Here is a 10,805-nt window from a genome sequence, read left to right as displayed (position 1 = left end):
GAGAAATAATACAAATACATTTGAATAATAAAAGTAGAAAGTCTGGGGGCATCCGGGTGGCTCAGCTGGTTTAAGCGTCCAACTTCGACTCGAGCCATGATGTCATGGATCGTGGGTTCGAGCCCTGTGTCAGGCTCTGTGCTGACAGCTCAGAGCCTGGAGCCTGCTTTGGATTCTGTGTCTCCATCTCTCTCTGCACCTCCCCTGCTCTCTCTCTCTCTCTCTCAAAAGTAGATAATAAACATTAAAAACATTTTTCAAAAAGTAGAAAGTCTAATATGCAGACAACAAGGATCAAAACTCTAGTATCTTCCACTCCTCTGAGCATCTAACTACAGAATTCGAGAGCCTGAGATTTCTGGGGTACAGATGCTTGTCCCTCATGGGCAGGTGCTCCAGGGTTACTCCTAGAGATGGCCTTGAAGACTTACCACGCACCCTCAACTCCATTGAGCTCCCCCCGGCTTCACCCGACTGTGGTTTGGCAGAATCAGACGGACCACGGGAACCGACCAAGAAGCAAAAGGGAAGAGAAAACACAAAGGTCTTAAGGGTAGTGATCATTATTTTTTTTAAATCAGAAATGAGCAAGAAAAGTATTCTAAGCAGCTACGTGCAGCATTTTCCTAATCACAGAATAGTAACAAGGCACTTTGTGTCTGCACACAGGGCTTAACACACATGCAAAAATCTAATGCTGTAATTTCTCCACTTTATAAAGGAAGCAAGGGACGGGCCTTAAGGCAGTGCTGAAAATCACAGGGAGTGAGCAGCGTTCAGGCCTGATTCCCAGCCCAGTGCTGTTGGGGGAGGGGGTGAGAGGCACCGCATCTGGGCAGCGTCTCGAGCTTCCAATCTGATGAACATACTACGTTGCTGCTGCAGCTGTTTATCCGGGGCTGGACTTTTTGGCATCAATTGCTTGTTTGCTCCTTTCTTGCCTGGGCAGAATCACTTGCCCAGGGACACCGGCCTGGGTTGTGACAGATCCGAATGTTCTTCTCACTCTGTCGACCTCCCAGAGCCCACCTGATGCCCACAGGAGAATCACAATAAAGACCAGACCCTTCTGCACCCGCTCCCTTGCAGCTTTCTGTCTCACAGCCACTAGGGTGTTTTTCTGAGCCAGGCCCTCCCCTGCCGTATTTGCCTCGTGTGAAGTACCTCGGGAAGGAAATGTTCAGATGAACAAACGAGAATCACAGACTGCTTAATCTAGCGCCCGGGGCCTCCCTCAATATATGCTTCGTTTCGCTAGCTTTTATTGTCAATGCTGAGAGATGCCCATACTTTGGAGAGGCCTGTATCACAAGACAGGAGCCAAAGGACATGATGGCCCCCACTTCCTAGCTCAGAGGACCGTCCAACTTGGAAACTCGGTTCAATTTGTAACTACAAACTACACACAGTTGGGCAGAATTGGCTTTGTACTCAGACGGCCAACCTTGAAATGGAATCTTTCCCATCCACTGGCTGTGTGGCCTCAGGCTATTTAACCTCTCCAAGCCTCAGTTTCCTTATCTAGGTAACGGGACCTACCACAGCTTCGTGAGGCAAGTACAGCTCGTATCCAAATGCATCCGCATAGAGGGGACTCACTGAAAGGTAGCTGATGTCACCATCACTTGCTCGGGGCGGGGTTGGCAACAATGACAGTGCCCCTGGGTAAAAGCATGTAGCCGTGGGCGCTGGACGGGCAGAACACGCAGGCGCCGGAGGCACGCTGCCCGGAGTTATCCGAGATGAACAATGGAAGAGCCATCTTGGGCCCGCTCCAGCCACCACGGCTCTGGGACCATTCTGGGGGAAAACACAAACCCCTCCCCCTCCCCCCAATTCTTCACCACGTCTTTAGGGATAAGTTTTACCCCTGCACTCTCGGGGTCTGCCCTAAACTTTCCTGCTGGAGCTGGATGCTATTTTCGTCCTGTTTTGTCACATTCCCCACAGACGCCCTTTGGGGATCAGGAAACTGGGTTCCAATTGACCATCGGCCTCTTCTCTCAGAAGAAAAATGCCTCTGGCTAAACCTTCTCGGCCAGGGCCTGTTGGAAACTTCCAGACCCTCTGTGCAGTCCCCCGGGCCCAAGCACACAGTCTAGGCAGTGCGGACCATGCTTGGCCAGCCCCGAACACAGGTACGAGGTTCCCAGGGGCACTGGGCGAGGCACCTTGCACAACGATGTCTTACTCAATACTCGAACGCTACAGAAATGTAATCAACCGTAAGCGGTCTCCCCAACACCTGACCCTATATGCTTACCCCAAGATAACTATTGATGACAAAGTATTCTTCCACTTTTTAAAATGTATATAATCTTATGTATATGGGATTTGCATAAAAAATGGGATTACATTGGGGCGCCTGGGTGGCTCAGTCAGTTGAGCATCCGACTGCAGCTCAGGTCATGATCTCACAGCTCATGAGTTCGAGCCCCGCATGGGGCTCTGTACTGACAGTTCAGAGCCTGGAGCCTGCTTGGGATTCTGTGTCTCCCTCGCTCTCTGCCCCTCCCCTATTCATGCTCTGTCTCTCTTTCTCTCTCTCTCTTTCTCTCTCTCAAAAATAAATAAGCATTAAAAAATTAATAAAAAATAAGATTATATTAAATCCTTTGCTATAATTTCCTCTGTTCTCTTGGTAACCAACACCCTGTTGGTGTATCACTCTTCTTAAAACTATATGTTTGACAGGCATGGGTTGGTTTCCATTTTTCTCTATTACAAAAACACTGTCACAAAGAAACTGTATGGGTATATTTGTACAAGTATTAGTTACATTTTAAAAAATATAACTATTGAAGCAAAAAATATTAACGTTTTATATTTTAATCAATACTTCTATTCTCTTTTTGAGAGAGAGAGAGAGAAAGCATGAGAGAGGGAGGGGGAGGGGCGGAGGGAGAGGGACAGGGAGAATCCTAAGCAGGCTCCAAGCTCAGCACGGAGTCCGGTTGCAAGGTTCGATCTCACCACCCTGGGATCATGAACTGCGCCAAAATCGAGGGTCGGACACTCAACTGACTGAGCCACCCAGGGGCCCCTTAATAAATATTTCTAAGTTGCCCTCCTAAAGTATGGTATCAGTTTATATTGCCTATCCTGGTCCGTCTTTTGGCAAAGAGTTTGACGTTCTCTCAGCCTGGCTCCTAATTGTAAATGGGACATCATACTGCTCACATCACAGGGCTGGTGCAGACAACTGACATTCAATGGCCATTGGTGGTCCCCATTCCCCACCTTTAACTAGCCCTCCCAGCCTCACGTACCCAGACCCTCCCCTTCAATAAGGAATTGGACGAAAGCAAAGATGATTACAGTTTAAGGCTCCTACCGGGGGTATGTGTGGGCAACGTTGAGGGAGAGTGGATGTCCAATCACGGGGTCCCCAGCACTGATGTGGTGGGGGGACTGCAGTATTCCAGAGGAAGGAGGGCGGGGCACGAGACCTCCCGTGGCAGCTGAATCCTCACTGGCTGGTGCCTGCTAACACCACCAACTCTACCAACTCTAAGCCTGTTCCCTAGAGGATTCTTTCTTTCAAAACACGGGACACATAGCTTAGCCTCCGGGTCACCATTCAGGAGGAGGACAGAGGGAGCCGTAGCATTATGTTAAAAGCCTGATATGTGGTATGGTGGGCAAGCTTCGCCCACCTTCTTGAGGAGACGGTTCACTCTGACACTGGCAGGTAATTTGAAAGCTTTTATGGAGCCTTGAGTGGAACCCAATGAAACCTGCAATCTCGGCCAATTCAATAGAAGCGTCTGAAAAGTTGGTCACAAAACATCCTTCCCTAATCCACAGCAGACATTAACATAGACTTTGCTGATTGTCCATGAATAACCTCCAAGGACTTTTGCAAAAACTGACAACACAAAAATTATGACTCCCTTGTAATGAAGTTAGTACCTGAGGGAGATATTGGGTTGATTACTGGTTATGATTTGAAAGCCCCTTTATTTCCGCTTGTTTTTCCCTAGACAGTCATCACTGAATGAACATGAAGTTTGATACTTACTGTTGGTCACAGGGGGAGTTCCAGCTCTTTCAGGGCCTCTGCCTTCTGGCTCTGGGGCTCATTAGAGACACGGCTTTTTCTGGTTCATAATACGGGTGGATGAGGCATTCTGAATCACAGGCGGTAGAAGGGTGAGCAAGCACTTAGACGGGGCAATTTCTGCTGCTAACGTCACATATGCAACTGATCTGTGTAGTGGCATTAAGAAGTACCTTGGGGCACCTGGGTGGCTCAGTCAGTTAAGTGTCTGACTTCGGCCCAGGTCATGATCTCACAGTTCATGAGTTCGAGCCCCGCATCGGGCCCTGTGCTGATGGCTCAGAGCCTGGACCCTGCTTCGGATTCTGGGTCTCCCTCTCTCTGCGCCTCTCCCCAGCTGGTGCGCTCTCTCTCTTTCTCAATAATAAATAAACTTTAAAAAACAAGTTTAAAAAGAAGACGTACCTTTAGTATTTCTGCCATATTAAGATCACAAATGATGGAACAGTGCTTTGGATTAAATGAGACTCATGATAATACATGAGCAGAAACAGTTAAGAGCTTACTTCCTCTTAGAAGGTATCAAATATTTTATAGAATTTAAATTCCAGGCCCAAATATAACACAAGAGCTTTCTTCCTTTGCACACCTATGAGACAACACAACGATACACAGAAGAAGTGGTTTGCCAAGGGGCAAGTCACTGTTCTTACCTTCTTTTCCTCCCCCCTCCCCGCCGGGACTGTTCACCAGTATTCACATGCTTGTCTCAATTTGCTTGATCACCTAAACAAGATTGCAGAAGTGAGTGGGAGCAGGGGTTAAGGTGTGGAAAGATTTTCCTGCAGGTGCCCTTTCACAACACAGGGTGTGCTGCTTAGGCAATGGCATCATCAGTTGAAATAGACTGAACCTGAAAGAGGGGAAAAAAATTCCGACAACGTGGGTGAATCTTTTTTTATACGCATGAATTTTTTTGCTTATTTCTTTATTTTGAGAGAGAGAGAGAAAGAGAGAGCACGAGTGGGGCAGAGGCAGAGAGAGAGGGAGAGAGAATTCCAAGCAGGCTCCATGCTGACATAGCGCAGAGCCCGACGTGGGGCTCGAACTCACAAACCATGAGATCGTGACCTGAGCCGAAATCAAGAGCCGGATGCTTAACCTACTGAGCCACCCGTGTGCCCCACAGCATGGGTGAATCTTGAAGCTATTATGCCCAGTGAAAGAAGCCAGACGGAGAAGGACAAGTATGAGATCCCGCTTACAGGTTGGACCTGGAGTGGTCAGTCTCAGAGCGACAGAAACTACTTTGATGGTGACCTTGGGTTGAGGGGAGGGTGAATGGGGAGTTACCATTTAATGGGCAGAGAGTTTCAGTTGGAGAAGTTGAAAAAGTTATGGAGACGGATGGTAACTGATGGTTGCATAATAATGTGAATGTACTTAATGCTACAGAACTGTATGCTTGAAAATGGCTAAAATGTTACATTTTGTGTTACGTGTATTTTACCATAGAAAATAAAATTGCCAAAAAAAAAAAAAAAAAGAGAGAGAGAGAGAGAGAAGAGAAATAGACTGTGAAGCTGGGCATGTTGGAGGTGAATCTACTCGAAAGGCTTGTGATCAAGGGAACCCATACACGGAACCAATCCCGGAAAGCAGAGGAGGAAAGACACCTGGAATCTACCTCCTGAACAAGCCGGTGCATGCGCACGAGGGGGTACGGGACCAGCCCCCTTCCAGGCGTCTCTGCCAGGTGGGCTGGGAGATTCTATCATCTCTGGAAGATTCTATCATCCATGAAGGAATTCAGCAAAGGGAGCATGAGGGGGAGGAAAGGGATTGGGAAATCCAGGCAGGGGAATCCAGGAAGGAGATTGGATTGGATCCCCATCCAGGAGATCGGGAAACGAGGCCAAGGAGGGGAGGCTGGGCTTGCCACCGGCTATTCTGGGGCACCAGCTTCCTGCGTGGCTGTGGCCTCCAGACTTCCAGGTTCTTCACCAGTTCTAGGTATGGACATTTTGAGAACCCAGTGATAGCACAGACCCTCTTCTCTCCAAACTGTTCATGCCTCTCTGCCACTTTCCGTGTCCTTCCAGTTTCTGGCACTCTCTCTGGCACATGATCTCTCTTTGTTGCTCTGTGTGTGGCTCTCTCTCTCCTGCTCTCTCTCTCTCTCTCTCTCTCCTGCAAAGTTTTGGAGGTCTTGAGGACCTCCTAAGCCTACATGAGCTGTAGCAATAGGAACTCTTAGCTTAAAGACATTGGCAGGGAGTTCTCTGCACACATGTTTGGAACAGAAAATAAGATTCAAGAGTGAAAAAAAAAGCTATGCTTTTTCCCCCCCAAGTTTGGGAGGTTTTATTTAACTTCTCACCCATCACCAATTTCAGAAAGAGGTAATTCTCTAGGGCTTTGGGGTATGCTTTTGAAATGATGCAAACCTACACTATAGATTGTACATTTTGGGTCCCCCTGTTGGGATTACCGCTAAAAAGAGTGAGGTTCCGTGTTAAGTGCCATAAAAATATTTTTTAAAGATTAATGATCTGGGGTGCCTGGGTGGCTCAGTCAGTTAAGCGTCTGACTTCGGCTCAGGTCATGATCTCACAGTTCGTGGGTTCGAGCCCCACGTCGGGCTCTGTGCTGACAGCTCGGAGCCTGGAACCTGCTTCGGATTCTGTGTCTCCCTCTCTCTGCCCCTCCCTCACTCGCACTCTGTCTCTCTCAAAAAATAAAGAAAACATTAAAAAAAATTTTTTTTTAAAGATGAATGTTCCTATCTCTCTCTGTATCCACAAGCGATCAGAAAGGGGGCTTTGTCAGTAATGTCCCCTTTTACGAATCTAATCGACAGCAAGGGAACATTTTCCTGCTACTAACAATAGAAACACCCAATAGTAAATCACTTCCTCTCAAGCAACTCGTGACCCAGAAAGGTGTGTCGGATCGCACTTTCTATGAACCACCCTGCGAACGGACAAGAGCCAATCTGGTAGCACCAGATACTCCATGAGCTCATTTTCTATTTTTAGTTTCATAGACGACTGGGTGGACTGTGATACGCAAATAAATTATGGTCACAAAACTGCTTTGGGAGTTTAATCTGGGAACTTCAAAATAGCCAGCGATAATGTGCTGCTCAGATTATTTAGGCTCATATTTAAGAGAGAGATTTGAGGCAAGAACTGTCGTTTGCTGGCCGTCTCCATGTCACTCCACAGTGCCCTTTTGCTGGGAAGCAGGTGTGCCCCTCTCTTCCATCGGCCCGTTTTCCCTGCCCTCCACCAGACAGCGTTCCCTTTTTGTTGCTAACAAGGAGGAGGAGAGAAAGTGGCTCTTGTGAAAGTAAACTACAGAACAGCCATTTGCAGGCATGAAATCTCTTTAAAAGAAACTTCTGACCCTACCTAGTTGAAAATGATTCCTCAAATTAGGGTCTAAACCTAGGAAGGTATCTACTAGTTATAAAAATGATACAAGTCATACTGAAAGAGACCGAGAAGAATGGCCATCGTCTACACTCGCGTAGGGGCTCCGGTTTGAGCCTCCTGTGGCCGGCAGGTTGGCCTGCCACAGTTTCATGAATGCACCAGACATAACACTGCAGGGTCAGAGAGAAGAGATGGTTTGTTACTCACAGCAACAGCAGTAGCCAGAGGAGCAACACTTTTTGGTGTCAATTTCTCCAGAGCCAATTCCCCCAGGGGTTTGTAAAGAAGACTAGATGACATTGTACATGCCGTGGGTGGCATCGTAGGAGAGAAAACTCTGCACTGAAACATCCTTTATAACAGGCAGAAGCCTGCCTGCTCTTTGCTCTAGAGGGAGGAACTTGATCTCTAGCTTCCAATCCTGACGTTAATTAAGACCTACAGGAACGTAAGAGACCTGCGTAGAACTGTCTTCCAACAACGATAACACTGAATTAAAAATATGCATATAAATGAGATCAAGTCTACACAGCCGTGGTGTGAAAAGTGCACTTTTCTTTACCCTCGTATCCTTGTTAGGACTACCTACCCCTAGAATCTATCAGAACAAGGTCGGCCCAAAGAAGGCCATCCAGCAGAGTCACTTAACACTCTAATTAGAGAGCCACAAGCCGAAGGAAAACTGTACCAGAGATAAATCTGGTCGGATTTATCCAATGGATCCAATGAAAGCACCAAAAAACCAGATTTCCAGAACCTACTCTGTAGTTGGTTTGATACCAGTATTCTATTGAAATGCCTGTCCGCCATGTTGTGTGGGAACACCCGCAGAGCCAAGAAAAGTGGTGAGCGATCCAGTCTTATACAAACAATTCATCCCCAGTCAAGAGACACCACGGTGGCGTGAGAACACTGAGAAAGTGAAACATTTCCGACAGTTGTGTCTGAATAGGGGCAGAAGGAACTTCGTGAAGTCTGGATAGGTCTCACTCAGAGAGAACTGTGAGAAGCAACCCATTTTTTCACAGGCAAATTACAAACACACAGTAAGTGATATCCCAAATCCCAAAGGAAACAGTACTCGTTCTTGGTAGTAACTGTGCAAGATCGTTGGGGGTAGTAAATTCAAGAAGAGGAAAACAGTGGAGGGAAACTACTGGTCTTCCTAGCTGTGTCCGGTTTGAAAATGGCTTTCGCAAAGTTCTAATCGCCAAATACATTGAATTCTTTTTTTCTTTTTTTAGATCGACCACGGACCAGGGGTTCCCGCCTCCCTGACACCTTGTTCCTGGGGCGGCGTCTACTTAGTACTACATCTACAGGCCCCCTTAGGCCATTTATGCCATTAGAGGGCCCTGAGTCTAGTGACCAAAGACAGGGGAAAAGGAGGAGACAATGAGGGTGGGGGTGGGGAGACAGCACCTTCAAAGCGGGGTCACTCACGGAAATTTGCCTGAGAAGAAGAGGGAATCCCCAGGCCTTTGACTCAGAAGCCAAAACGATGTGAGAATAGAGATGTGTGGGGCCTGCCTTTCCCCAAGCTGTCGGTCACATTGGAGGCTGGCTCAGGGCCCAGGCGTCTCGCTGAACGACACTGGAGGGACAGCAGGAAGAGTGGCAAACACTGTCTCAGTGGGCTGGGTGGGAGCCGAACTAAGCACCGAGTCATGGGGCAAATTTCTGGCCCCCACCGGCAGTCTCGCCTGCGTCATGAAAGGGGAAGGGGCCATCTCCGAGGCTCTCCTACCTGCTTCCCTGAGCGGTGGCCCAAGTGCGTGGGCCAGCCTGGCTGCTCTCGGCGGTTGCCCCTTTGGTCAGTGTCCTTGCGGACATGGTAGTCATGGCTCAAAATCAGCTCATGTTTCCAACCACTGTGCCCCTTCCTAGAAAGAGCCGATGTCATCACGTGCCCGTCGATTGTTGGTAGTGATTCTGCACAGCACATCGTCTTTTATGGGGACTTTAGATAGTAAATGGAACTCAGGTATCTGTGTGTTACGGGAATGGAAAAGCACTGTCCTCAAACTGTTCTTTCTCCCGATTTGGCCTCCTCTGGGAACTGATGGGAAGTACTCCGTGCTGAGCTGCCAAGGCCAAGTCCAGGAGATTTTTGTCAGGGGAGAAGGCTGGGGATCCTGGAAATAGAGGCGCAGCACAGAGTCTGGCTGCACTGACCGACCCTCAGGAGCTGGAAGCCCTTGTCCTCAGGAGGGAGGGAGAACCCGAACGTGGCCGAGGACCTGCTCCCACCACAGTTTCCCACTCCCCGCCCCTCAGCTCAGGGGCTCAGCTCGCTTTACATGCAGCTCCCGGCTTTCGCCCCCGCGGGGCACCTGAGAGCAACCCCCCGCAAGGGGCAGGAAAGCGTAATGGTCGAGGGGCGTAGAGTCAGACAGCAGCCCTCCGGTAAACATGTGACCTCCGGGAAACTGTTCAACGCGCCTTTTATTTTCTCTTCTGTAAAATGAGGATAATGCAACCTATCTCTTAAGATGAATATCAGGGCCGGGCACCCAGGGGGCTCAGTCAGTTAAGCATATGACTTCGGCTCCGGTCATGATCTCACGGCTCATGGGTTCGAGCCCCGCGCCGGGCTCTGTGCTGACAGCTCGGAACCTGGAGCCTGCTTCCGATTCTGTGTCTCTCTCTCTGTCCCTTCCCTACTTGTGCTCTCTCTCTCTTTCAAAAATAAATAAATATTAAAAGTTTTTTAATAAAAAAAGCTAAATATCAGGACTGAGATAAGGCATGTAAGTGCTTAGCACAGTGATAAATAAACAGATTTCTCAATGCTCGGGTAAGTACTGAACTAGAAGCTGGAACTTTGGAGTCATTCCCCTTAGTGCTGGGCTGTAATTCCTCTCCAGCAGAAGACAGAATGAGAAATAGTTTATGCTGTGACAGCATAAACATGGCTGGCTGAGCTCAGTAAGGTCAAGCTCGTCTACACAAGAATGATCCAATGGGCCAGCTGGTGCTCAAGCTAGGAGTTTGGGGGGTAAAAAAAAAAAAAAAATGCGTAAGGTCTGCTCCTTCAAATTCTGATGAAATTGGTCAGAACTTTTTAAAGCTTCCCAGGTGATCCAAATGCACATTCAGGCCTAAGAACCACTCTCCCAGCCAGGAAAGAAACAGTTGAGTTTTCTCGAAGAATCTTGTATCATATGTATTCAGTGAGCAAACACGTATTGATCTCTTTGATGGGCCAAGTTCAGGAGCTGGTGCTTGGTTTCTAAGACTCAGTCCCAATCTCAAGGATCCTAGAGTCTAACAGAAGAGACAAAGAGGTGACTAGACAGTAATAATACCGTGGGTACACTCTGTGATGGGGTAAATACTAGAAGTCTGGACATACTTAGGACGGGATC

Source organism: Panthera uncia (assembly GCF_023721935.1).
Source record: "Panthera uncia isolate 11264 chromosome B2 unlocalized genomic scaffold, Puncia_PCG_1.0 HiC_scaffold_24, whole genome shotgun sequence".
NCBI lineage: Eukaryota > Metazoa > Chordata > Mammalia > Carnivora > Felidae > Panthera > Panthera uncia.
The sequence above is the reverse complement of the archived record's forward strand: the minus strand, read 5'-3'. Positions refer to the sequence as shown.